General features: G+C 37.1%; 1 pseudogene; it reads left to right on the top strand.

Moving 5' to 3' along the window:
- Positions 1-7,439: 7,439 nt before the first annotated feature.
- LOC139124732 (multiple epidermal growth factor-like domains protein 10) overlaps positions 7,440-27,239 on the top strand; it is a 26,834-nt pseudogene continuing 7,034 nt past the window's right edge.

Below are 27,239 nucleotides of genomic sequence, written 5' to 3'. Positions count from 1 at the left end.
ATTTTTATTACACTGTGACTTATATTTAATAGTTTTAACCTTATAAAACGTTGTGAAAAAAGAACATTGTATTTCAAATTAAAAGAGGAGACCTTGATAAAGAACAATGCTACCAAAAGCATCCATATTTTTTCATTGGATTATCTTTGTCACCTGCTACAAAAGGAAACGACCATGACATCTATAGCTCTCTCACAAAAATTATCTACTCATTATTTCTAATTTTTTTGTTGTAATATTGCGGTAAACACATTGTCCGAAATATACTTCAAAATAGAAATAATCTTACAGACCTCTTAACTGGCCATGGAGATATGATGACATCACAACACCTGTGTGAAAGTGTTCTATCAAAGTTTCATCGGTTATTCTGGTGTATTTACTTACTAATTAATTTGTATTTGTGATGTTAATGTTTTGATATACATTATTTCTGATTCTAATTCTTACACTACAATCAATTCTATGTCATTGATAATGTTATAAGTTCAAAATTCCATTTTGATATCCAATACATTTTGTAATACAATGTTCAATTTTGATTTAAGTCAAAAAACACATATTGTATGCGGGTTACGCGAGCTACTCTTAACGCCGACTCTAAACTTTTTAAAGCTATATGTGAACGCGGCAGAAAAATAGAAAAAAAATTACAAAGCTACAAAATATTAGAACACAGAGCGGGCAACAAATTGACATCGATGAAAAACGGGGAAATACAGGAAACACTGGAGTAGAAGCAACCTGAGTAAAGGGAAATAAGTTAGGAAGGACGATCGAAAGATATGACTGTTTATCTTACCATACAAACCGTATTCAATAGAAACAATGACATTTCAATGACATGTAATTTATGTTTCTGTTCTTATCTGGCGAAGCCAGTGCTGCTGTCTGTAGATGAATGTATATGTCATTTGCTTGTCACATGCAATTTGCAATGTTTTATAACACATGATTTCCCTTATGCCAATATATAACATCAATGTATCTCTCGAGGCAGTTGTTCATACCCGGATACGAAACCACTTTTGACAATGCAGTAAAAACGTCAGAGATTTTACGCCTCGTTTTTGTCTTAGTGAAGTTCATGTGATATGCAGTCTATTATCTGACTTATTACTAGGCGATGATGGTCACAGGTCAATAGATTTTTTTACAAACACCTAAAGCTGATATCTGTGATCAGTAATCTATTGATCGTTGTTTTCTAGAGCGCATTTGTGCGTTGTTCACGATAAACGACCCTGTAAAAAGGAGTCTTAGGCAAGATTACATTTTTATAGACTTACTTAATCCAGTTTGTTTTGATTGCTGGTTTCTTAAATAGGTGAGTACTAGATTGGGTATTCTAATCCAATAGAAACATTAAAGAGGCACTCCCACTTAGTAACATTTTTAAAACACATTTTGTTAATGCCAACGGTCGATATTTGACGTGGCGACAGTGCGCGGATCGCGAGATATCGATAAAAATGTCATTTTCCGAGCGTATTTTTCACATCCCGAAGTTTTACGATCGTTCCTGATTTTGACATGAAATCCCCCGAAGGTTTGTTGTTGTGCTGATTGACAATATTCTAGGGAGATCATAATAAGTCAGAAAGATGCAATTGATTTACTTCCCACTGCAAAGACTTAATATACAGCATTGTGCCTTTACCTTAGTTAAGTTTTTGAAAACTTCTCCTTAGTTTTTGTCGTTTTCATTATTCTAAATCAGTTGTATTATATTTTAAACCAATACTATATAAACATTAGTTTTTACGTGTCAAATATTAGCCGCGTCCGATGATTACATTTTGTCGTCTGCCACACAGTACGCCGCGCGCGTGGTATGCGTCTATGCATACCACGCGGCGAACGCTATGTATCAATTGCACGTAACTGTGCTAGTTACCTATGCAAATTCTGGTGGAATCAGCAAAATTGTTATACATTTTTACGCCAAGACAGTAAGACCATCAGTTTCTCCCACGGAGCATGACCGATCACCGACGCCAGTGGTACTGTAGCGTACAGCAGCGTAAGCGTAGACTCGTACTCCATAGCTTAGTTGACAATGGCCCAGTGCCGAACGTTCAATGTTCGGAAGCTGAATTTAGGTGGGCCACCGGAATTCGAACTTTTACTTTTTTGAAGACATGTTTTTATCGATATCTCGCAATCCGCGCGCAGTCACCACGTCAAATATCGACCGTTGGTATTAAAAAATGTGCTTTAAAAATGTTACCAAGTGGGAGTGCCACTTTAATTCATGCGAATGTTGAAACCGGATATATTACAGACGTGATTCTCGAAGCCTTTTCAGTATCTTATTTAATAGTCGCGCCAGTTGGTAACCGACAAAGCATTCACAAGTTCAATAAACTTTTCGAGCATACAAAATGTCCCAGACTTAAGTTCATGGGCGCCGCCGTTTTTTATAGGGCTTGTAAAGAGGCAAATACGAAGCATGCAAAGTATTATTTTTCACCAGGGCCACTAAGTATTATTTTCAAACTCCTGATCGATACAATATATCGTTTCCATCAGGCCTGAAAAATATGAAAGTTGAGAAACACTGTCGTGCATGCGAACATGGCGACATGGTAAGAATGCTGTGACTTAACTTTAAGAAAAGCGCCCTCTGTGTCAATAGATAAAACATGTCAGTTTTGCATTTTTAAGTTTGAAATTGGAAGTTGGGCTGTAGAGTTGCAAGTGTAACGATAATTATGACACAACACCCCTCTTATTAAACATAATGGGTGGGTATAATTGTAATGTCTAACTTTTGACAGAACAAACAGAATATCTATACAGACCCGGATCCAAGGCTTACAAAGCATTCTGAAGTGCAGCGCTTTCACATCAGAGTGTACACCGTTTGTTTGAATTTATTTTTCACTTAATGGGTAGTGGCCTCACTTGTTTATATAGCAAGTAACCATTAGTTCTCTTCTATTCAGTCTTATTACTAATCATGAACAAATACTCTTATTGACCATGTAAGCCTCGACTGTGCATCTTCAGACGGAAATGACATTGCTAATCCTGAGGCCTGGCACGACACTAAAGGTTGGTCCCTATGACATTAACTAGATTTGGTGTTATAGTTGAGTGTTATAGTTATGTGTGTTTGTGTATGTATCTATACTGTGTGTGTTTGTGTATGTATGTATGTATGTATGTATGTATGTATGTATGTATGTATGTAGTATGTATGTATGTATGTATGTATGTATGTATGTATGTATGTATGTATGTATGTATGAACTACTTGTATGGACATAAGAATGACACTTCACAGATACTTCATAGTCATACTATGCTTTCGCGTCATCTTGAGAAGGCGTCATACACATTGGCGCCACATATGATGCCATACCACATTTTGTTGGCATGTCAATTATTCAAACTCATACTTCTGATTTGACGACAGCCACACCGGTGTGGTCAAAATACTGTTTAGCAGTGCGTAAGGGAACGATCAATTAACGTGTAAGATAAATGCAGGTACAGAATACATTTACGTTGCCGTTATATATCGCCGTTATAATTAATTTAATGATTTTAACAATCACAATAAGAAGAGTTATGGAGACGTTAGATCAGTAAGTTTGAGATCTGCCATATAATCGTTGCAACTTATGTCGTCTGTGTCACTTCCACTGCCATATCCTATAAGATGCACCATTTATCCCGCTCGTGTAAAATGTTCTGTAGCAGGCGCTGTATATCAGTTCAACGACAGGTGTTAAATTCTTATTTCGCTTTCGCTTTTTTGTTCTTAGGCCATGGCGAATACAATGCCGGGAACAAAAATTTATATGAAATAGCAATGATCTTCTTAGGAGGCAGTAATACAATCCCCCGGACGCAGATTGCTTCATGTACAGCACTCGCCTAGCCGCTCCTATTATAGGAATTGAATCGTTCGAAATTCCCATTTGTGCGTGTGAGCAGTTGGGTTGCCACTTTTCTGTAATCTGAGATTCAAGTGCTATACAATTTATCGCATTTGGTCAATTCGTTTATTTGATCCATTTTTATTTTAACATGCCTACCTTCCAATTTAGGATTCTACGCAATAGAAACAAAGAAAGAAGCGAAAGAAATATAAAATCATGTAATATTTTCTTTCCCAATCCCTGACTACATGTCTGAATGAAACAAACAAAAATACAGTTGCATAATATTAAGATGCTAAGCAAGCAAACATATTTTAACGCTGATAGTGAACCATGATGTAACTTTCTGATCCCGCATACTTACACGGAATTGTAAAATGCTATAAGGGAGGAGGTTGAGGGCAAAAGTAGATGTTTTGAAATCAATAAATCATCCAACACGTTAATTTTATTTTTTTATATAATGCAAGGTAATTGAACAGTACGTCATCAATGTACGATAACTGATCTCACCTGTACACTCCAGTTTTTTCCATGCTTCCCTGGCACCTAAATTTCTAACCGATGCAACTAAGTGTATTGTTTCATTCATATGCGCAACAGTGGACCTTGGAGGGCAATAGTAGGATACTTTGTAGGATACAAGCACTCCATGCCCACACTCGAAAATATAATAGATATACATGGGATCCTCCCACGTAAAGTTAGACAATAATGACAACGTGTAGCCCGCTTCTCGTTCATTTAAAAAAGATACACTCGTTTATCTGAAGTGTAAAATAAAGTAAAATGTTGATTTGCTTTCCAGTACCCTGGATTGAAATCAATGTATTGTGACATGTTCCATACAGGCAGCTAATAAGTTGTACTTTTATTCTTTACAGATATCTGTAGAAATCAAAGTTATTATGTTATTTGTGGTTGTGGTATCCGTCATATCCACGATAGTGTAAACAAAAACAAATTCTCTCCTGCAAGGACTCACTCCGTCACTTTCTCACTCACTGACGGAGAGATACTCAGATGTATCAGTAGCTTGCTGATTAGGCTTCACCGTTACTCCGTATTCAACTCTGTCCAGTTCAACATATCTGTTGTTAGTTCTAGCATCGCGCTTTCTTTTCGTTTACTAATTTGTAACCAGTGCATTAATAAAAATTATGCAAAGGGAAGGAATTTGGAAAGAGGTGTGAGACTCGCTTGGCTTAGATTGAATTGCACGAAAATAGAACCTTAAAACCCTTAGTCACGTATTCAGTCGGAGATCAAAATATAACGTACTGGCCTCGATACCCAGATTCTCCACCATTCATTTAACATTTAAAGTTAGTACTTAGTTAACATAATTAGTTAATGCAATTTACATGAAGGTAAAGTTAACTTGGCTATTTGTATATGATACATTTCAATTTGACCATAAAGCTATTTTGTATAGCATTCTAGGCAATCATCAAAAGGCTGTATGGATAAGCATATAAGGATAAACATATCAGGATTTACCTTTGTTACAAAGTCCGAATACAGAGCAACAGATAAACTATGCTTTGAGGTCATTAATGTCTTATCGTTACAAATAAATCGTTTCCAGTCTTATTACGTCTTTTGTTAACATAAATACTAAAAGAGTTTAGTTTTATGTTTCATTTAGTGAGGAAGGTAACGTTTAATTGCCGAATAGCTATTCCATCAAACAAAATATAGTACGAAAAGCATTATCTTAGCCTGTTTCTTTTGTTGTAAATGACAAATCTACGACAAAATGCGTCTCGGGTAAGATATCTGACTCTGAAACCTTTACAACATTTTTGTCTATCATTTATGGGGTCTATTTTTGAAGTTCAGTGAGTGTGTGTGTTTCAATTGACATTACACAGGAATAGCCGCTATTCTGAATTTCAAGTCTCAGTAAATATATGGTAATTTAATCCTTTAGTATCAAACTTTGCACGATTACCCCATATTTATATTTTAGATTTCAAAAATTAATGGTTTGACCTTTTCGTGTGGAAAGTTGGAACAAAAAATTATTTTTTTACAATACCAAGGTGCGTACTTCCCTGCATATACGAGAACAGTGAACATAGTGCTTAACCACGTCAATTATTGAGGTCTACAATAAGGACACCATGGGTTTACTAATTGAGCTTCTGACACCAATATGTTAAGATTAGTGCATTATTGCATGACAACTGTCCTTGCATGGACACAATAATGTGTTTATTCTGCAGTTGAGCAGAGTCAACGTGAATGGAAACCTGTTTTGCATTGAGTGACATTTGACCCGCAATTGTTACACTCTTTAATCAATCTTACAGACACAATACAGCTTATTTGTCTGTTCGATTTTTTCTAAGAATTTGAACTGCCTCACGGCAGTCCGCTCGGTAGATTTCAAGTATATCAAGTAGCAACAAAATCTAGGTCTAATGAAATTTTTACAAAACATGAGCAAGAACCTACTAGATTCTTTTTACGGTTGTTTGTTGAATATCAAAGAAGACAAGTTATTGATTCCAACTGAATACTAATTGCTTACTGAATTTTACAGACCATCACCTAACATTGGGCAAGGACACATCGACGTGGGAGGGTAAATGTCTTTTAGACGACTTTCGAATAGACTTAAACTTTGATATCCCAATGATTGTAACTTATAAATTTTCCTTTTGAACTCTCTGTTATCAGAGAAAAATATAATAATAAACGGAATTAGTTTGGAATAGGATTTTCAAGCATTTATCTTTAAAATATGTTAAGATTGTTTCATTATATAGTAAAAAGAAAAACTCACGTCCCCCCATGTTTTCATAATGTGGAAACTGTCTTTTGCTCTGTTATACGTAAAATTATTGGTAAGCGTTAGCGCTTTGTGCAGGTCGCCTACCGGTCATTTTTTCCAAATTATCTCGATTTCAGTTGATAAGTTAAAGAAATTAAGCGATCAGTTTTGGATATGAAATATTTTACTGATACTGTGTCAGGTTGCATTTATTTGCATATTACCATTATCAATGAATAAAAAAATGTTTTTGCATACAATACAAAGCTATTATGAAGTTAATCACATCATTTGCAGAATCACAAATTATAAACCTGTGACTAAAATACTCACATACTTCCCACGGTTTGAAATAAATCTTTAATGGCAGAAAAGATATACGATGGAACACGCAGCTAATATCCTCTTATATTTTCTGTTATCGCAGAAAAGCAGTTTCTGTCGGACAACATTTTAGCAGGTCGTAAGTGTTTACTTGTTGTTTTATTTTAATCATAAAATTTTGTTGCTTTGCGGTTCACGGGTGGCCACTCGAGATTGTGTCTCTATACGAGTGTAGTTCATGGTCGATGATTTCGCGTGTATTGGTGTTTTTGAGTTTAGGAAAACCCAGAACTTTAAGCAAGGTAGTTGAGTCATAAAAAGTATCAAATATTGCACAATGAGAATTAGTTTAGCTGAAAGCATATGTGTAAATTACATTTGGGTGTTGACATTGTGGTTTGTGACAGCCGAGGCACAATATGTAGACATAAGAAAACGTGAGATCGATGCCAGAGGATATCCCGACTTGGATCCCAGCGGAGCAAATGTATGTCCACGATCAAGGTAAGTACCTATCTACAACAAGATATTGCAATCATTGAATGTTTCACCTTGACGCTCATGACTTTGACCACTTTAAGCGACTGACGTACTTTTTAAAGCTACAGAACACACTATTGTTTCTAACAAATCAAGTGTAATAGGCACGTGTGTAGTTTACGAGTTAAAAGTGTTCAATTGTTTCATTGGCCTGTTTGTTGCTAATGCTATTATTTGACTAGAGCGTGTAATCATCGCCTTTGAATACTTTGACTTTCCAATTTTGCATTTATATGGAAGAGAAATATGTGAGTGGGACGAAAAAGTGCCACTTTCTCACTTTTCTCACTTTCTCATCGCTACCAGTATTCAGGTGAGAAATTCTTGTTCTCACCAACATATAGCTTCACCATCTGTTGGTGAAAACAAGATGTTCTTGTCTGGTAACGGTGAGAATGACAGCAGAGTCTCACAATTGGTCAGAAAGTGACATTTTCTCATCCTAGCTACACATTTCTTTTCCATATTTATCAACGTTGCGCTGTGAAAATTGACGTCAACATAAACCGGAGAATATCATAAGTTCAAGCACAAACATGTGGAGGGACTGTTGTTCACAATTATAAGTATGCTACTTTGTCATTTTAAAAATTGCTACTGTGATTTAGGTAGTTGATAAGTTGACGTTGGATTGTTCCGTGTTCCTTGTACGTATATGGTTTGGGTGGAGACTGTACTTGATATGACGCCAGTTTTACTTTTCATTTCCTGTAAGAGTCAGATACTAAACATACACTTTAGCTTCTGAAATGGCTGTAATAACAGTGTGAGTGCTGTAATTTTCCCACCAAAATTTAAGTGCAACATTTTGCCGATTTTTAAGAGTTTTTCTGTAATTATTTTGATAATTTTGGACCCAATGGACATCACATTTAATTGGTTGCAGGTTTTTATCAAAATTATAAGTATGCTGCTTATGCTGTAAGTATGCTGTTGTTCAAAATTATAAGTATGCTACTTCTTCACAAATCGCTACAGCGATTGAGGTAGTTGACAAGTTGACGCGGAATTGTCCCTGTACGTATATGGTTTGGGTGGAGACTGTGCTAGAGAAGATACATTGTCACAATGGTGACATGACCTGATAAAGTGTCTGTTATTAACTGTGAAGAAATCTGACTAAATCAGTGATAACATCTCCACAAATCTTAACCTTCATACTTTCGAAGAACAAAATACGCCACATTTCGGTGTCTCCGATAAGCGATGTATCATGAAATACCTCCGTTCACTAAACCACGAATTCTTATAATGCTCTATCAGCTGAGTAATAGTCTACCGTCGCTGCAATTTCTGTCGGAGCTTGCAGTGTTTAGGGCTGCGGGAAATGTCTGTTAGATGGTAGAAAGAATATCATAAAAACGCTTGAAATCTTTATTTTGGTATGCAAGCAGCGTCAAAGGTATGGTTTGTTAATTAACGAGCGCCATTTTCATCTTTGATGGCCGATTTACTTACTTCGTCAATAACACAAATTGTTGATGTGAATAATGCTGTGGACAAATTAAGCCTTGAACTCTCTCCGTTTTAAGGTTCTAAAACTGCCCAGTTTGAAATCTCAAGAAATTTGACTCTCATGTTGCAATGATTGTTATCAGGCATACATATTAAGATAAGCATGGCATTTGTACACTGTAAAGTTAAGTGTTCAAGGATCGATCAGCCAATTAAGGTGAAGTACGACGAATTACGTCAAAATTAAGTTGTGGTGTCATTTTCTTGAAACTTTGCACAAATATTCTTGGAAGTTGTGCAAGTGCAAAAATAAAATAAAAAATGGGGGTCACCACGCTCGTTTCCATGGAAACGGACGTTAAAATGGCGTCGTTAGAAATAAATAAAAATGATATAATTCACTTAAACTAAAGAAAGCAATTATAAAAAGCTTAGCAAATGAGTTAATTTTAATAAATACCAAGAGTTAAGATGCATATCTATCGAATGTATAGTTTTCATGATGTTTATAAAGAAATTTTTACATAAGTATCGATTACAAAATGACGATATCGAAATTATATCACTACATAATTTTCGAACTTTCTTCCTGTCGCTTTGAATGGTGTCATTTTGACCAAACTCGGCGAATAAAATCCTGACATAATACCATTTAGTTTACACTTTTAATAAAAGGGTGTCACCATGCTACTTTTTACAATATCTCCAGATGAATGGGTAATGTGCGCCATGTAAATGGGAGAGAAATGTTAATTTTTCGCTCATATTGAATAAAAACCAGCTTCCTAGGGGGTCAAAATATGACAAGGTTATAGTTCACATGTATTTCTAAGAGACTGGGTCAAAAATTAGGTAAAAGCGCAATTTCAACAATGACAGGTGATATTAAATACATGCGCTACAAAGTAACCCATTTGCGACAGGCTGGAGTTAAATCTGCGCAGAAACGTTCTAAAGCGTGTGCGCGTCCGAATTCGTCGCCCTTTACCTTAAACGCCTTTTTGCAACACTTTTTGAACGCCTCTAGACGTTTGGAAATTTAACACTACGTGTTCAACCAACGTTCAATTTTTGAACACACGTGTGCAGATTTTGAACGCTACGTGTTCATCAGACAGTACAGTGAACACCATGGTGTTCCATATCTAAACACACGTTTCACAGGAAAAATGTTAAAAAATTGAACGCTTTTACGCGTTCAAAGGGCTGTAACACTTTTTGAACGCATGGACGCCGTTCAACGATAAGTGTGTTAAAGGCTAGAACATATGATGCGTGCTTGTTGAACACCTTTAATTTTGGGCGCTCAGGGGTGTTCAGGCCTTGAAATAACATTACAGACAATTGATATCCAAGTAAAATTATTTTATTCTAAAGGTACACGAAATATTTCTAGAGTAAAATACAATAATTTACTGTAAAATGGGCAAATAAACATTGCAATTTGTATGTAAAGTTTGTCAGAGGAAAAAAAACCAACAGTGTTAACACCTTCCTATCAAAACATAAGCAATAAAAATTACCATATTGTGGAGTACGTTTTATGTTCATACTTGTTTAAAGTATGAACATAAAACATACAAAAATCATCTGAAATAGCTCAAAATTTGGCATACATATTGTGTTAAAAAGATGTATATGTATAAAATGCATACTCCATTTTTGTAAGATGGTTTCTTAAAGACATTTCCTCTTGTATAGATAATTGTAAATTTTGAAGAAAAAGGAAGTTAGTCAAGGCTTCTCTGGTGCACATGGTATATAGCTGTCCACACTAAAGTAAACACAACATGTCAAGTTGTCAAAGTGTCACAGTAAGGCACAACATGCAGAAATGGGGAAAGTTGGTCCTTGGCAGGGTAAAACCTATTTCCTTGTCCAACAAAGTCCTTCATAAACAAAAAGTTTTTTTTTGTTTGTACTATCTTTAAATAAACCCTGAAATAAATGGGTGACATTTCAAAAATATACTTCTGAGAAATTTAGAACATATTCGTAAAGACCTTTCAAATTCTGGTGTACCCTGCTATTAATTTTTATACAATTTTTTTTACCAAAAATGGTGAAAATCACCCTTAAAATGAAAAAAAATGTACATTTCATCATAACTTGAATATATCACATTCTGGTAATCCCTAATGTCTTAAAGAATGTCTGAAATGTCTGAAATGTCCCTACAAATACAAAGTTGCAAATTTCTGCATAATTTGAACAACCTGAAAAAGACTTTCAGTAGAGATCTATGTCCTAAATATCAAAGCTGTTCGATAAGCAGTTTTGAAAAAGATTTTTAAAAAAGTTTTTGACCAAAAATGACAACAATTGCCATGAAATATAAAAAATTGAATTTTTCATCACAACTAGCACAAATTTGACTAAGGTCATTTTTAGGGACATGTTTACCAAATATTGAAGACGTCAGTAAAAGAGAAGAAGATTTTTGCCAAAAATAGCAAAATTCGCCGCAAAAATACAAATTTGCGTATTTCACCATAAATTGAACATATATGATTAGGGTAATCTCTGGGACCTGTAATCCAAATATTAAAGGATTCGTACAGGCTGTTTTGAAGAAAAACCTTTGGATGTACAAATTTGAGGACAATGCTACACATCCACCTATTTAGCTGACACCAAAGCTAAAAACCAGTTGCTAAGTACAAGAGACATGTTGAGCTGCAATACAAAATTATCTACGGTTTGGTAGCAGGCTATGATCAACTAAATGTTACAAGGGCATAAGTTTTCAAAGACGTGAAGTCTCCTTCATCAGATGCAAGGGAGGATGAAAAATTGAAGCAGAAAGTGACAGAAAATTCAGAGTGAAAATTTCAGAAAAATCAGTAATTCAGAGTGGACATTTTTATTCTGAATGGTCTGTCGCTTTCAGCTTTAATTTAAATAAGGGAGACTACACGTCTGTGAAAGCTTATTCTCCGGCAACATTTAGTTGATCATAGCATGCTACCAAAGCTGAGATTAATTCAGAACAAAAATACAGAAACTTATCAAAATTCAGTTACTGACCCTTGGAAATTTAAATCTACATTAGAGATGAACTGAGGTTCTCAAGCTTGTTTCCAGACAGCTACCTGTATACTCATCTTCTTCGCTATCTGTACCATCAGCTTCTATAACAGCTCTTCGATTTTCAGTTAAATCGAACTTTTTACATCCTGAAAAAATGCAACAATAGGTAATATGGCGAGATGAAACTTTAAATGAAAGACAAGGGGATGATTAGGTTAAGGAGAAGGGGAGACTTTCATATACAGTGCCTCTCTTCAATACTGTTACAAAATATTTGCTGCTTCTTGTCATCAACTGATTAAAATAAAAAAGCCAAACTCTCATATGCTGAAACAATACATTGTATACTCTACGATGTTTAACATACGACTGTGTCTACTAAAAGACATGTGTTAGCTTTGATTACGCAGCGGTACTATGCAAGGCGTATCGATCGCGCTCAGGTCAAGGGTTATCGCTATGCGATGACCCTTGACCCAAGTGAGATCGATCGATAGGCTATGGCCAAAAGTACAACTGCGTATTCACAGCTAGTTGTTGGTAGCAGCCACTGAAAGAAAAAAAAAGGTTTCTTCACGTAGTTACGCTATTTCAAGGTACAATACAATTAATTTGAAAGGATAATAATACAGATGCTTCAAAATTCAACACCTTTTACTATTTTGGAGAGGAAACTTACCCTTTCTGGTCTTGCTTACGCACGATCACGACTTCAGCGTGCGTTTACAAGAAAAATGTCGCAACTTCCGTTTTGATGCATGACGGGATAAGAAAAGGCACCAAAGTTGAACACCAAAGTGTTAAGGAGTAGAACGCCTCTTGTACGCCGATGTTAAATTAAAACGTTCATGGTGGTTATCTGGTTTTCTTTTCCAAATTTCAAAATTTCAACCCGTAATAAACGTGTAAAATTATTTGTATACTTTCTTTTTTAGAAAAAACATGCTTTCAGTAATTTTAGACCGGAGATATTTTTTCACTTAGTGGGAAATTCGTTACATCAAAATCCGTGTACGTTTGCCTAACAGCGATGCAGTAGTAAATTTAATACAGCCATAGGAAAGTGAAAAACACTAAAGATTGTTAATTGTTTTATAGTATTGCAAAATTTCTGTAATGCAGAGTTTTGAACACTTGAAGGAGATGGTTGTTAACACTACGTGTTCAGGTTAAGAACATCATTGTTAATAATATGAACACTAGTGTTAACATATGAACACTAACCGTTCAAATTTGAACACAGACATATACATTTTGAACGCGTAAAGACGCGTCTGGCGTCCGCTATTTTTACAATGTAGTAGTCGTGTGTGGGGCTGGGCTGTTTGGATTATGGTAGTATGTGAAAGACTTAAACTTTTGCTCAAACTTTCAACTTTCAACTTTACTTTTACAAATCAATAACAAGATTAGGAGTCACCATGCAAATTTTGTATTTTAGAAATAAATTATCTTACATTTACGTATATTTGAAATTCAAAATTCCTCTACGGGGAAAAACATTTTTTTGATTTTCGAAAAAAAAACAAAAACACTATGACAGTGAAAATTTTCTTGCTGAAGAGTTTTACAATGAGCCCCCACAAGTGGTAGATCAAAAAAGAATTGTAAAAATGTGAGTATCCGAATATCTACTTCTGAGGCACATTCCACCTTAACATTAACACGAATCCATGTGATCCTCAAAATATATACATGCCTACATTATGATAGTACACCATTTAAACGGTTCACTGTAATGTGATTGTTGCATTGATATGCTCTAAAACTGCACAAACTTTTACCACGAGAAAAATTCCCCAGGTCGTACTTCTATCAATTTCAGAGTCAAGGTCAAGATTATCTGGTAAAAAGGGGCCTGTTTGATGGTTTATGACTCTTTTTGTTTAAATTTGAGTGTGAATCGCAAGTTCTTGTTCTACTCCCGAAAGCATGATAAAACACCAACTATCCAGCCTGTCAACACATCAGATATACATGTAAAATGCATTGTTATTGTTTACATTTGAATTCAATCCGGACTACTTGTCAATAATAACATTGAGTTAAACTAAAAGCAATAGAGGAGTATAACTTTCAATTGTTATTAACAGATTTTGAATGGTTGTATCGATACTGATATTTCCTCTACCGCCGTCACATATTTTCAACACTGGACTTTGTAATCCCTAACAATTGTAATTTCAGTGACGGAAGCGAAGGAACCAATCCTCCATTAGAGCTGGATTGTTGTACAGGGTGAGAACAACTGCCCGGAACTTCCGATTGTTCAAAAGGTAAGTTGCCAAATGGTTTACTCTAAATCACGCCAATGGTCATAATTAATATAAATATACATATAAGTCTACTGGCTATAAAATAAACGACATAAAGAAAAAAGTATGGGGTGACCTGTATGAACAACTTGCCTTACTGAAAACAAAAAGACAAAGGAACATATACCTTGCATTTTTTATAAATGACTTACGGAATATTTATGTGAGAGTGGTATATTTAAACGATTGATTATCACAGCGTCGCCCGATTGCGTTGAAAATCTCGAGCAGTCTCAAACGAACCCATCATCTTCTCAGCAATGCGCTGGAACCGTAGCATCAAGAGTAAATAACAACATTACTTTCTAAAACCATCAAGGCACTCTGTAGCATAATGACATAGTTACTAACTTAAACTGCCAAGATCTGTAACTTTTGATTACTATTTCACTAGTTTTGTTTGTATGTAATTTGCAAGTTCTTGTTCTATTTGCACCGCAACATCACTTCACAAGCAATCAAGGTGATCTGTCACACATTGTGACTGAAATGTGATAGATACAAATTTGAGCGAACATTTCACTATTACACTTCTATGTCGTTCCACATATATCATCATCTAATGAAAATATTTGCCACTTCCCTGTCGACAACAGTTGTAAATGTCTACCTGCCTATGACCTCATTACCTGTTCGCTCTGTTTGTGTATGTGTTCCTGTCATTCCTCTGTCCTTACTCTGTCTTTATTTCTGCTTGTATCTCACTCTTTGTCTGTCTCTGTCAGTATCGACCTGTCTGTCTGTCGTTCTGGCTGACTGTCTTTCTCTCATATGATCGTCGTTCGACCCTTCAACCCATTTCTGTAGTTACGAATTGATATAAATGTCCCGACCTGTCTGTCTGTCGAGTGTTATCCATGTGTTTGCCAATGTAGGTATTTGTCTCCTCTATGGCATTGTTACACATATCCATGTTTCTATCATCCCTTTTCTCTCTTGGCCTAATATAAGGGTCCCCTTTATCAAATTTGTCAATGTTTCCTTCTGACTGTAGCGTGTTCACAGGGCTGGTACGGGATTGGTTGCCTCCAGCAGTGCACATGCGCACCAGGTGAAGAGTGTAACCTCTTTGACGGCTCCTGCGACTGTCCACCGGGCGCATGGGTGTCAACTGCACTGTAAAGTTAAGTGTTCAAGGATAGAACACCAATTAAACGCCTTTTTGTAACACTTTTTGAACGCGTCCAGACGTTCAGAATTTAACACTACGTGTTCAACCAACGTTCAATTTTGAACACACGTGTGCACACTTTGAACGCTACGTGTTCATCAGACATTATATTGAACACCATGGTGTTCCATATCTGAACACATGTTGCACAGGAAAGTGTTCAAAAAATTGAACGCATTTACGCGTTCAAAGGGCTGTAACAGTTTTGAACGCATGGACGCCGTTCAACGATAAGTGTGTTAAAGGCTAGAACACATGATGCGCGCTTGTTGAACACCTTTAATTTTGGGCGTTCACGGGGTGTTCAAGCCTTGAAATAACATTACAGACCATTGATATCCAGTAAAATTATTTTATTCTAAAAATACACGAAACATTTCTAGAGTAAAATACAATAATTTACTGTAAAATGGGCAAATAAACATTGCAACTTTGTATGTAAAGTTTGTCAGAGGAAAAAACCAACAGTGTTAACACCGTCCTATCAAAAACATGAGCAATAAAAATCACCATATTGTGGATTACGTTTTATCTTCATACTTGTTTAAAATGTACAAAAATCATCTGAAAAAGCTCAAAATTTGGCATACTTATTGTGTTGCAAATACGTATATATATGAAATGCGTAATCCATTTTTGTAAGATGGTTTCTTAAAGACATTTCCTCTTGTATAGAAAATTGCAAATTTAGAAGAAAAAACAAGTTAGTCAAGGCTTCTCTAGTTCACATGGTATATAGTTGTCAACACTAAAGTAAACACAACATGTCAAGTTGTCAAAGTGTCACAGTAAGGCACACATGCAGATAGTGGGGAAACTGGGTCCTTGAAAGGGTAAAACCTATTTCCTTGTCCAACAAAATCCTTTATAAACAAAAAGGTTTGTTTGTTTGTAATATCTTTAAATAAACCCTGAAATAAATGGGTAATATTTCAAAAATATACTTCTCAGAAATTTAAAACATGTTCGTAAAGACCTTTCAAATTCTGGTGTACCTGCTATTAATTTTTATACAAATATTTTTACCAAAAATGGTACAAATCACCCTTAAAATGAAAAAAATCTACATTTCATCATAACTTGAATATATCACATTCTGGTAATCCCTAATGTCTTAAAAATGTCTTTAATGTCCTAAAAATACAAAGTTGCAAATTTCTGCATAATTTGAACAATCTGAAAAAGACTATCAGTAGAGATCTATGTCCTAAATATCAAAGCTGTTCGATTAACAGTTTTGAAAAAGATTTTTTAAAGATTTTTTGACCAAAAATGACAAAAATTGCCATGAAATATAAAAATTTGAATATTTCATCACAACTAGCACAAATTTGACTAAGGTCATTTTTAGGGACATGTTTACCAAATATTGAAGACGTCAGTAAAAGAGAAGAAGATTTTTGCCAAAAAATAGCAAAATTAGCCTCAAAAATATAAATTTGCATATTTTATCATAATTTGAACATATCTGGTTAGGGTAATCCCTTGGAAGCTGTAATCCAAATATTAAAGGATTCGTACAAACTGTTTTGAAGAAAAACCTTTGGATGTACAAATTTTGGGACAGTGCTACACATCCACCTATTTACAGAAAAGCTAAAAACCAGTTGCTAAGTACAAGAGACGTGTTGAGCTACAATACAAAATAATCTACGGTTTTTTAGCAGGCTATGATCAACTAAATGTTACAAGGGCATAAGCTTTCAAAGACGTGAAGTCTCCTTCATCAGATGCAGGGGGGAAGAAAAATTGAGGCAGAAAGTGACAGAAAATTCAGAGTGAAAACTTCAGAAAAAAAAGTAATTCAGAGTGGACATTTTGTAAAAAATAAAGTGTGTATGTGCGATGTATGATAGTGAGCATGCGTGCGTGAGTGCTTCACGAACTCTACAACGTGTTGAAAGGTCTCAGTCAGAAAAATGTAACAACTTAGCCGGCTATTGAACCACTCTTTTTTGGGAGTGGAGATTTAGCTGACTGGTTCTGTCTCAGGCCTCTCAGCTAGGCGACTGATGCCGTATGTTGTGGGTTCGAATCCGATTGAAAACTATCCGTATTTTCTATCCTGGGTCGGTAACACTGCTGGTGGACAGAATTGTCCCCGAGGTTATCGTTCGCCCAGTTAAAGCGATGAAATTCGTTTCTTCGCTTCGATAAAGTGTGTATGTGCGATGTATGATAGTGAGCATGCGTGCGTGAGTGCTTCACAAACTCTACAACGTGTTGAAAGGTCTCAGTCAGAAATATGTAACAACTTAGCCGGCTATTGAACCACTCTTTTTTGGGAGTGGAAATTTAGCCGACTTGTTCTGTCTCAGGCCTCTCAGCTAGGCGACTGATGCCGTATGTTGTGGGTTCGAATCCGATTGAAAACTATCCGTATTTTCTATCCTGGGTCGGTAACACTGCTGGTGGACAGAATTGTCCCCGAGGTTATCGTTCGCCCAGTTAAAGCGATGAAATTCGTTTCTTCGCTTCGATAAAGTGTGTATGTGCGATGTATGATAGTGAGCATGCGTGCGTGAGTGCTTCACGAACTCTACAACGTGTTGAAAGGTCTCAGTCAGAAATATGTAACAACTTAGCCGGCTATTGAACCACTCTTTTTTGGGAGTGGAGATTTAGCTGACTGGTTCTGTCTCAGGCCTCTTAGCTAGGCGACTGATGCCGTATGTTGTGGGTTCGAATCCGATTGAAAACTATCCGTATTTCATATACAGTGCCTCTCTTCAATACTGTTACAAAATATTTGCTGCTTCTTGTCATCAACTGATTAAAATAAAAAAGCCAAACTCTCATATGCTGAAACAATACATTGTGTACTTTACGATGCTTAACTGATGTTTTACATGCGATTGTGTCTACTTAAAGACATGTGTTAGCTGTGATTACGCAGCGGTGCTATGCAAGGCGTATCGATCGCGCTCAGGTCAAGGGTTATAGCTACAGTTGTGCTGCGATGACCCTTGACCCGAGTGAGATCGATAGATAGGCCATTGCCAAAGTACCACCGCGTATTCACAGCTTGTTGTTGGTATACCAGCCACTGAAAAAAAAAGTTTTTTTTCACGTAGTTAAGCTATTTCAAGGTACAATACAATTAATTTCAAAGAACGATAATATAGATGCTTCAAAAATCTAATACCTTTTACTATTTTGGAGAGGAAACTTACCCTTTCTGGTCTTGCTCCGCACGATCACGACTTCAGGGTGCGCTTACAAGAAAAATGTCGCAACTTCCGTTTTGATGCATCATGGGATTGGAAAAGACACAAGTGTTTAGAAGTAGAACGCCTCTTGCACGCCGATGTTAAAATTAAAACGTTCATGGTGGTTTTCTGATTTTCTTTTCTAATTTTTAAACTTTCAACCCGTAATAAACGTGTAAAATTATTTTGTATACTTCGTTTTTTAGAAAAAAACATGCTTTCAGCAATTGTAGGCCGGAAATATTTTTCACTTAGTGTGAAATTCGTTACATCAAAATCCGTGTACGTTTGCCGGACAGTGAAGCAATAGTAAATTTAAATAGCCATTGTAAAGTAAAAAACACAAAAGACTGTAAATTGTTTCACAGTATTGTAAAATTTCTGTGATGCTGAGTTTTTGAACACTTGAAGGAGATCGTTGTTAACACATAGTGTTCAGGTTTAGAACATCATTGCTAATATTATGAACACTAGTGTTAACAATATGAACACTAGCCGTTCTAATTTGAACATGGACATGTACATTTTGAACGCGTAAAGACGCGTCTAGCGTCCGCTATTTTTACAGTGTGCGATGAGCAATGCGGTCCTAACAGGTACGGGAAAAATTGCAACGAGATTTGTAACTGTCCCAGCACTCGGCTGTGCAATCCTGTCGATGGACGATGTCAGTGTAGGGCCGGCAGAACTGGCAAGAAATGCGGAAAGAAGTGTGGAACGGGGTTTTACGGTCCGGACTGCAGTGAGAAGTGTCAGTGTGTACACAGTTCAAAGTGTAACAAGGTAACAGGATGCAAGTGTTTGGATGGGTGGACTGGAAAACACTGCAACGAGTCGTGTCCCTATGGGTCTTACGGACCGACGTGTAAACGCCGGTGTAACTGTCGGGACAACGACGAATGTGACCCTGTCAATGGCTTTTGTCCAGGTAAGGTAGTTACGCTGCTCTAGCCAAATAGTTCAAACTCGTCAAAATTCTAAGATTTTCTTACACATGGTGACAAAATAATCTTTGCCCAGGCAACCACTTTATGTACGCATCAAACGGTTAATTAGTACAATAATATTTATCTGTCTGTCGCCGAAAATTAGTGAAGCGACGTGTTCACGGGGATTTTTAGAATATAGAATTTGTTAGCAACTTTACGCAAGGGAGAACAAAGAATCTGAGAGGGCTCGACTTTTTAAGGCTTTAAATTTTCCTCGGTAAGGTCAATAATATGAATGCATATCAAATATAAACCCGTACAAGAAGTGTGAACAAGATGGAAACAGCGTACATGCTGCTGGATCCAAAGAAAAAAGTAGGACTGATAAAGTTGACAAATAATGCAGAATCGTAAAGAATTTCATTATTTGCCCATTACTATAAGCTACGTCAAAAAACAATAAACTCAAATGATGATCAATCAAACTTTACTAAATTGAGCTGAATTGATATGGGAGCTGATGTATTAATTGTATTTATACGTCCGTGTTTTTCTCTTTGTTTATTCATCCATTAAGGTCGAACGCGCCTCAGGAACTCAAATTTTCACTGTCAAACTTTTACAAATATTTTCTGATATATCACTTGTGGGGGTTCATTTAAAGCTTTTAGTATAAGAAAACTTTATCTCCTTAGTTTTTCGAAATTAGAAAATTTTATTTTTCTCCGTAGAGTTAACATGGGAATGGCGGCCATTTTGAATTTTAAATATCGGTAAATCTTGAGTTATATGTTTCCCTCGTACAAAAATTTGCACGGTGACCCCTGATTTTCATTCTTGATTTTGAAAGTGAATGGTTGAAAGATTCCGTAAGGGAAGCTGGAGCAAAAGTTTAAGTCTTTCACATTCGAAGCGCATTCAACCCTACAAATCTCTTAAACAATATTCAATGCGAGGCGTAAACTTTGTAAAATTTATAAACGAACTCCTTAATTTTTATAACATCTAATTTTCAGCATGGAGGTAAACAAGTATTTTTCTTTACCTCAATAGTTTCAAATATGGCGTTAGGTCCGTTCAAAGTCAATGTTTGAAGACAAAACACTTTATATGATAAATTGCAGATTGTCCAATCGGCTTCTATGGATCGAGATGCGAGATGCGGTGTCACTGCCCTGAAAAGGCCCAATGCAACCGTGAAGATGGGAAATGTGTGTGTAATGATGGTTGGACTGGACATGACTGTAATGTTCCCTGTGATGCAAATCACTTCGGTCCACGATGTTCCGAACTATGTTCCTGTCAAAATGGCGCCAAATGCGACAACGTCAACGGGATATGCACGTGTGCCCCTGGCTGGCGAGAGTGGGACTGTAGTTTACCCTGTGCGCAGGGACTCTATGGTGATAAATGCATGCACACATGCCTGTGTCAAAATGGCGCTTCGTGTGATGCCCCGACTGGTCGATGTAGCTGTACTCCGGGATGGACTGGGATGTACTGCAATGAAAGTTGTCCAAATGGTTTCTATGGAGACCAATGCAGCAACGTTTGTAACTGTTTTGATAATTCTAGTTGTGATCCAGTCACGGGGTACTGTCAGGGTAAGTGAAACAAAATAATGTAACATCTATAAGACCATACATTGTCAGGATTTTTCAACTCTTCAATTTTATAATCATAATACACGTCAACACTCTAAGATGTGTGCTCTACAATAAATCAAAAAGAAAACACTGAACAATCCATAACAGATGGTTCATACAGAGAAGGACGAATTTGATTGCTGGAATGTCTAATGATCATACTGCCACCAATGGGAGCAGTCACTTTCAAATTCGTTTTCGTTCATAATGATCTCGGTAAACTGGCAGCCATGCGTTTCTACTATTACAGATTGTCCGCCGGGATTTTACGGATTAAGATGCGAAAATGTTTGCAGTTGTCCTGAGAATGCACAGTGTAGCCCCATTGACGGATCCTGTACTTGTAAGGATGGGTGGATAGGACAAGCCTGTAGCATAGTATGTGACTCAACGCATTTTGGTCCAGACTGCTCCATGTCGTGCGAATGTCAAAATGACGCCTACTGTCACCACGTTGACGGGCAATGTATCTGTACTCCTGGTTGGCAAGGGGAAGTCTGTAGCCAACCCTGTGCCGATGGTTTTTATGGCGACGGATGCAGAAATATATGCTTAAGCGAAAACGATGCTACGTGCGACAGTGTAAATGGTAGATGTTTCTGTCAACCGGGATTCTATGGTCCACGATGTGAAAACATGTGTCGTTGTCCTGACAACGCTCAATGTAATTGTTCTGACGGATCATGGACGTGTAACGATGGCTGGACTGGACCAAACTGTGATAGAACTTGTGACCGAAATCGTTTTGGCCGAAACTGCTCAAAATCTTGCTCCTGTCAAAATGGCGCCGGCTGTGACCAAATCAGCGGTGACTGCAGGTGTACGCCTGGTTGGCAAGGGTGGGAATGTACCTTTCCCTGCAGTACTGGCTTGTATGGTGAGGGCTGCAACAACTCATGTCTGTGTGAAAACGGCGCCACCTGTGACCCAGTGACAGGTGAATGTAAATGTAGTCCTGGTTGGCTGGGTGAACACTGCAATGTCGGCTGCCCAAGTGGTTACTATAGAGATGTGTGCATCGGTGTATGCAATTGTCGTGATAACACGTCATGGGACAAAGTCACCGGCTACTGCAAGGGTAAGTTAACTTGTGTTTGACCGTGACTAACCGTGTAAATAGTATCAAGTCTTGAAGTTGCACTGATGTCACGGAAATGTCTTTGTAACAAGGCCAAATAAGTGTAGATATTTGTATTATATCAGTGTAAATATTAGTATCATATACATGAATTTTTGATGGTCTAATATTATACTTTACGTGACGATGAATTCCTAGATATAATGCAGCGTTTATGTAAGGTTGTTTTAATTTATACCACTCCAGGTCATGTGACCTATTGTTCTTGCCATCCATTTATCCCTGAAATCACGACTGCCAGCTATTGTTCTTATGCAAATTAGTAATCAGTGCACACTTTTATTCATATGTAAATAAGTAATCACCACACTTTAATGAAAGAAAATCATTATCATATCAATAAAAGTGTAGTGATTACTTATTTAAATATGAAAAAAGTATGAACGATTACTAATTTGCATGAGAACAATAGGTCCAGTCGAGATGCCTAAAGCATTCACACACATTCAATAACACAATGAAGACAATTTTTCAACTGATATGTTATAACATCACATTTTATAATTCAATTTTAACTTTCTTTGAACCATGCTCAATATTAACAACACGATTTGTTGATGAAGATCTGTCTATTTTTAGATTCGGCGTCTTCTTGGATTGGAGCAATCCTGGCTGTTTCGTTATGATGTTTCGTAGCAACTTATGGAACTGGTATACTTATAGCTTCCTCTGATTTAACACTAGATGACAATGGCAGATGTTTTCGACACCTGCTTTTGTAGTAGGATCGACAAACATTTGAGGGGCGTAAACCGTCATCTGATCTGTGACCTGTTTGTTCTTTGATAAGCTGCTCATCGAATCCCTGATGGTACAAAGATGTTGCCACATTCACCTGCAATTATCAAACACAAAACATATGTCACAAATAGCATGGAAATAAGTACAGCCTTTTTATTTAATACGTTTGTGGAATAGAGGAAAGAAATTCTGTGATATTGCCGCACACACAACAAAATATTTTGATCAATGAATTTAATTTTATAACTTTACAGAATTCGTTTTATGATTGTATAAATATATTAATAAAAGAATAAATTACCTTGCCAGAATGTCCCGTGTGATGGCCTTCTATCCAAGCCATCTCGCACATTTGCTTCACGTAAAGACGCCTACTTTCTGGGAGGAAAACTTGATTACCCCTTGGCAAGGGTTGTCGATAGTACGGTCCTGTCGGCGGTATCATCGCCACATTCTTTTAATAAGTTGAACTACACATCGTGGATTGATGCACTCCATAGTAGCGGCTGCTCTAATAGGGCAGTTTGCCCGTGTAAAATCCACTTTGGTTGTTTTTACATGGCCGTCCATGGACCTCTAGGAAGTCTCTAGGGTCATCAGATCAGACAAGTTGACAAGATCCATCTTGACCAGTCAAAAACACCAAAATGGCATTGAAAGCCTGATACATCCATGAGGCAATCACATGCATCTACAGATTGAATGCCTTCTCCCTAGCCAATAGCCAATACGACAGAGTAAGGCCAGCCATTTTATTTAACCAATCAGACTAAAACAGTTTCCTTCTACACAGGTGCATTATACCACTCTGTAGCCCTTATTCAAATGCAGATTTGCAGTTGACCAGAGCCCTTGTCCTACTTGTCTGGGATAGGTCATTCTCCCCAACTCGCATGCCAGGTGCATAATGACCTCTGTGAACCTTTCGACGTACAATGGGTCGCTCCATTCCATTGTGGGTGTTCAAATGAAAAGTCGACGATTTATTGGCAGTAATTTTCAAATTTTAGAGAAGATTGGCTTGTTTTTCGTGGTATAAGTCGTTAATCGCACCTCGTAGGTGAGCTGTTACAGTTGTAATCACCACACTTATGGTCAGGAACTTGTAAACATCACTCGGCCTTCGGCCTCGTGATGTTTACAAGTTCCTGACCATAAGTGTGGTGATTACAACTGTAACAGCACACCTACTCGTGCGATTAACTATACATACTGCTGTCTTATTCAGTATAGCTATAACATTGAAGTAAGCAAAGTGAACGCCAGAACCTCTTTTCAATAATGTTTATCCGTCTGTGCATTCGTCTCAGCTGTTTCCTACTCAGATTGTCAGTCTGGTTTCTATGGTTTGATATGTCTAAATATTTGTCACTGCTCGGTGAACGCACAGTGTAACTCCACAGACGGGACCTGTTTGTGCTATGATGGATGGACAGGGCCAAGCTGTAACGAGTCATGTGACTCAAATCATTTCGGCCCAAGTTGTTCAATGTTGTGTGAATGTGAAAATGGCGCCCGCTGTGATCCCGTACGCGGGACCTGCAGATGCACACCAGGTTGGCACGGAAGGACATGCAACTCTTCCTGCAGTATTGGTCCCAATGGTGATGAATGCGCAAACGAATGTAGATGTCAAAATGGCGCGACGTGCAACTTTGTGAGCGGTAACTGTGCTTGTACGCCGGGTTGGATCGGAAGATACTGTCAAAATCCTTGTAGCGATGGTTACCATGGCCACGGCTGTGCAGAACAATGCATGTGCGAGAAGGAAGCAAGCTGCCATCCTGTTACCGGCTGTGAGTGTCTAGCCGGATGGACGGGCCGGGGAACATTGCAACAAATCGTGTCCAGAGGGTACATTTGGAATCAACTGCCACGAACGGTGCAATTGTTCCAATGATGCAACTTGTGAGCCTTTTCAGGGTCTTTGCCTTGGTAAGTATCGTATTCTTCACGCTCAAAAGGTCAAGGAGACAAAAATTAATTTCAAAGAGCAAAAACAAATGCATGACAATGTCTCCGTGAAATCAACCCGGAATATAATACTGTCAAGATATTTGGGTTCTAAAATGTTTCAATGCTGATCTGGTTATTTCTTAAGTATGGCTATTTCGACGCTATTGTATCTAGTGTAAGTCAATTCCACAATCTTTAATCACAAACAATTATCATAGAATCTTCATTGAAATATAGGAGAAAAAATTTAAACCATTCGTATTTGTTAATTCGTCTGATTTTGATTTTTTGAGAAGTTAGATTTGGTTGATCGGTTGGCAGATTATAGAAAATCTTTTAAAGTTTGCTCGAGGAAACTTTGAGCAACATTCTAAATCTGTGTTGCAAGGCTAGCTCTACCGTGGGGCAGCCAGTAAGCCGATTTCCAGACATCATAACCGTACGTCATTTAACACGTACATATACTATTTTACTGTAATGTTAATATATTTATCATTTAGAGGGACAAATAACAGCTGTTCATCAATATCATCTTGCTGAGATTCCAAATCCCCTCCCCATCTGCCAGCTTCCTAATCACAAACAAGAATACTCGTCTCTGCCCGCCGAACTCTATTATTAAAAGTTCTCACTGCCATGTATTTGCCTCGTGCTTTTCCTTTTGCCAACCGGCTTACTCCATGCTTTCCCATAAGACCTTTTTCAAGTTGCAAACTAGTTCCTGTCTGCTGTTACGGACAATGTTCTCCATCCGCCTTCAAAGAATTTGTGCACGAACAACCTTTTGCACGAACAGTTTCGTTGGCTGTCCAAGGATACAATGACAAGCAAATCGGAGCAAAGTTGAATCTTCAGTATTATCACGTTTAAGGATGATACCTGTAAATTTTGATAAAATATTAGTTCTTATGCTCTGAAACAAGTACATTTTCTTATCACTCCATACTTCCCAATAAGTATGTTTCAATAGAAAGTATATTACCATGCCAACATACATTATTATGTATAGTGTGCAAAATAACCAATGACTAACGAATCTTGTTTCTAACTAAATCTAGCCGTCAACGAGAATATTGGACATGTCGTCCAGTTGAAAAGGAGGTTATTTTGTATGAGCTGCAAAGTAGAACGAGAAACAAACTACTGGAAAGTGCATGTAAATCTATGCGGATTAAAGGTCTGCGTCTACTGTATATTCTCCCATTTTTATTACATGTCAAAGGAGTATACAGGAGCTCTTATGATACCTGATTCAATAGGACCCTTTAGCATCCACAATTGATAAAACAGTGCTTTTATCTCCATTCTAGGCCTTGTAGAGAGTTCTTTATGTTCCGATATAGCTCTGAATCCAATGGTTCAAGCAACTTTCAATTCAATTAACGGTTGAAAACGGATTAATTACTTTCCATATGTCTGTAGTTGATCATTTTCGAATGTGACTATCTTAGTAAGATAGCATCACGATCTTAATAATTTTGAATATCAGTTTACTTCTATTTCAACAGCAATGGACAGCAAGATCAATAACAACACCCAATTACTTGAATTGTACATCGTTATTACAATTACCATCGTCCTTGCACTGGCAACGTCATTTTACTGATAACAATGATTTTCTGCATTGTTAAAAGAAGGAGAATGAGAGAGACTAACAGGTAGAGGGAGACGTGGTCTCACTTCGATCACTGTATATTCATGTTCTTTCATATCTTATGATTGTTTACTTCGACAGCTATTAGGCATTAATTTCACGAAATTGTGGTACAGTACAAGATGATACCAAGGCTTTACTGTATTTGTGCCATCAATTTCGCCGAAAGATGTGTGGATTGCAATAGTCAGATTCCTCCAAAAAATATTTAGCACTAACAATTTCATACGATCGTTCTAAAAGTGTGCTTACCTAACATTGTGTTTCCCTAACAACGTTCTGTGTCTGATTGACTTTCTCTACGCACTTTAATAATTTGTGTCTCCATATAATTATTTAGCCTCTCCTATTTCAGAATCGAGTCAGAGGATTTTATTATGAATCCTTTGATTACACTGAAATGAGCCAGATTAACAATGGTGAGCTTAAAATAATATATCTAATTGTGTGTATATATATATA

The sequence above is a fragment of the Ptychodera flava genome (assembly GCF_041260155.1).
Source record: "Ptychodera flava strain L36383 chromosome 23 unlocalized genomic scaffold, AS_Pfla_20210202 Scaffold_24__1_contigs__length_23054250_pilon, whole genome shotgun sequence".
Taxonomy (NCBI): Eukaryota; Metazoa; Hemichordata; class Enteropneusta; family Ptychoderidae; genus Ptychodera; species Ptychodera flava.
The sequence above is the reverse complement of the archived record's forward strand: the minus strand, read 5'-3'. Positions and strand labels throughout refer to the sequence as shown.